This window comes from Ochlerotatus camptorhynchus, unplaced genomic scaffold (genome assembly GCF_037179485.1).
Source record: "Ochlerotatus camptorhynchus isolate MF236.1 unplaced genomic scaffold, CSIRO-AGI_Acam_v1.1 ptg000369l, whole genome shotgun sequence".
Taxonomy (NCBI): Eukaryota; Metazoa; Arthropoda; class Insecta; order Diptera; family Culicidae; genus Ochlerotatus; species Ochlerotatus camptorhynchus.
Window position 1 is genome coordinate 746,011 of NW_027040857.1, and position 3,444 is coordinate 749,454.

Genomic DNA, 3,444 nt, shown 5'->3' on the forward strand with positions numbered 1-3,444 from the left:
GGGCGGTGAAGAACAGTAGCGCCTTGACGTAAGTCTTATCATCCATGATGAGACAATGAGGCTTCGTCAGCATCTAGGTGTACAGTTTCCGGGTCCGTGACTTTCCCACCGTATTTTGCCATTCGTCACGATTTGGAGCCCTCTGCACTTTGTACGTATGCAGTCTCTCCCGGTCCTTGGCTCTCTATACGAAAGACTAGGACAGATTCAACTCTTTGGCCACATCCCTGACCGAAGCATTGGATTTCCACTTAAACGCTTGCGATCCTGATCACTAATAGAACATCCATTCTGACCACATTTCTCCTTCCGTTCCTGAACGATTTCGAGTTGTTTTCCCATTTCCCGATGAGCGAGTTGAGGATTTTCCAGGTGCTTGCGCAAAATCAATTCGTGACGTTGCTTTTCGGGTAGCGCAATTTTTTCCATCTTTCAAAAAACTGACAGCGATAAAAATACATTGTAAACAATACACACTAAACTACTTCTACCCAAATTTTCAAGAGAAAATACCCAATGGGTAATTTTCTACAGCGTTTTTTCCGTGATGCAATTTGGTGTGGGACACCTTTATGTCATCTGCGAATCCAATAACTTCACCAACTTATTTAGAAGATCATCGACTACAAGAGACGACAGCGTGCACCGTTCGAAAAATTCATCGTTGTGTATAATCAATTGATTTAATAATATGCTTTATTAGACGTCTAATAAATGTTTTCTAGCTCCATTATTAGATTTCAGTGCATTGCTTTACAATATTGCTATATAAAGGTGAATACACTCAGCAAAATAGCTCTTATACCACCCAACAAACAATTCAAAGTCACAAATAAGCAAATATATTGAATAAATGTTGTATACCAGTGTACAATGCTGAATAAAAAGAGTTGTCGAATTATGTGCTGAAAAAGCTCATTGAGATCGATAGATGCACATTTATTCCACTGTTTGCTCTGATCTGATTAATTTACTTATTAAAAGCTGTAAAAGTGTTAAATGTCTTCCCAATTCAACGCCAGAAGTTCGATCTAATAACAAACTGAATAAGTGTAATTTGTACATACATTGACACTTTAATTCGACTGTTTTCAATTGATTTAATAACATGCTTTATTAGACGTCTAATAAATGCTCTCCAGCTCCTTTATAAGATTGCATTGCATTACTTTACAATATTGTTGAATAAAGGTGAATACAGTCAGCATAATAGCTCTTATACCACTATGCGTCCATGTTGTAATCACATGATTTGTAAATGCTTTATAAACGACGTATTAGATTCATTATTCGACAACACTGATTCAGTCTTACAACAAGGCGAAATCAGTAGAGTATTGGTTACCGTTTCCGCTTTCCAATTAGAAGGTCATGAGTTCAATCCCAAGCTCAAACTTTTTTTTTACAATAATTAATTTAAATGGTAATCATCGATCACATGACTCACGATAATGAATGCATTGATCTAGTTTAAAATATAACCGAGCATCCTTTCTTTCGACTTGGAGATGTGAAGAGGCAACACGAAAAACTGACAGCGATAAAAATACATTGTAAACAATACACACTAAACTACTTCTACCCAAATTTTCAAGAGAAAATACCCAATGGGTAATTTTCTACAGCGTTTTTTCCGTGATGCAATTTGGTGTGGGACACCTTTATGTCATCTGCGAATCCAATAACTTCACCAACTTATTTAGAAGATCATCGACTACAAGAGACGACAGCGTGCACCGTTCGAAAAATTCATGTAAATTTCTGCGAGATATAGCGCACATAAAATTAACGCTAGATTTGGCATAAATTTACGCGATATTTCGTGTAAATTTAGGCGCAATATCGCATAAATTAGCAATATTGTATGCAAGCTTGAAAACGATTTTGCTGTTTATGCCAAGTATAGCTCAAAATTAAACGAAGGGAAATTTTACACGATAGTTAAAATTCAAAATATTTTTTCTGTTTAAGTTAATCCTTAAGGGGGTAGTAAACTTTGAACGTCCAAAAAGTAAGGCATTTTTGTTAATTTTTTTAAGCAATAAAACACTCAGGGAGGGCAAATATGTTATAACCCATTTATTAGTCATCCTTCGAACTACAATTTGTATTTTTTTGAACTCGATTAGCGTCTCCCCGTGGCCGGTGCACCAGGTTGCGCGGGCGTCCTCGCGTGGAAGCCGGAAAACGGCGTGGGAAAATATTCCTTTCCATGTGATCCTGAAACATAAATCGAACAAAAATCCTGATTAGTAATGAAATTTGGGTTAGAAATACGTATTCCGATTTTTTTTAAATTAATTTTTTCAAAAGTTGTGGCCTTAGGAAAAAAAAGTCCATTTTTTCACCCTTAAAATGCTTACAAAATCGTGGATTAAAAATCCATTTTTGACAAAACCGAAAATGTGGATACGTATTTCTAAGCAGAAATTAATTCTGAACAAGAAAACCTAGGCGATGATGATAACTGGTTAGAGTTATTTCCCACGCCAGTTTGAAAAACCCCGTTTCGAGATAAACGCGTTTAAAGATTTCAATGCTCTCTCAGCGCGCCGGTACATGTTTTAGGAAATCGCTTCGTAAAGCGGTAAGGAATATTCTGGCGGACTTGGAGTCTTTTCTAAATTAAAGTATATATCCCAAGGAACATTTTGAGCCAAAAAACAATGCTTTTTTTTTTGAAAAATCAAAGTGTACTAAAATTAGGGTGCAAATAATACGGGTGTAATCTAGTACCAAATCATAATTGACAGCCATATTATTTTTGACCCGTTTTGCTGAACGTTCTACTAACAAATATTAAACAGCTAGAGCAGCTCGTCACCCAATCAGAATCATCGTTGTGTATAATCAACCCGTCACCTCTTTCGCCTTTCACACCATTCTCACTCTTTTTTCAGCACGCTACTTTCCATTCCCTACCCCTGTTTTTTCATACAAAATGATCAATAAAAAACACGTCTTATTCATAACCTGCATAAGTTAAATAGTTTACTCAACGAATGATTACTTAAAAACAAACTGACTGGTTCTTAGCACTACGATTTAGAAATTTACCCATATGACAGAACCATTGTTTGTAATAAATCCAAAATTATTAAATTGTGCTATAATTCCGTGAAAATTTTCAATTCAACCCAAGACATACAGGTGTCATCTTAGCTTAAACCATTATATCACCGACAAACCGACATGAAACTTAAACTTACCTCTTGATCGAGAATCCATAACGGCCGATTCAAATGTGCAGCGATATCATTTGTCAAAACCATAGAAATGTTTTATCTAGATAACAATAATTTGTCAGAAATAGATTAGAAACGAAATAACTCATAAATTTTGTATGCGTGTTCGTGGCTAGGATAAATATTTTCCGCGAACACGGCGGCAGATGTCAGTTTTGTGCTTTGATCAGAAATTCATTTGTAATTTGTATGATCATTC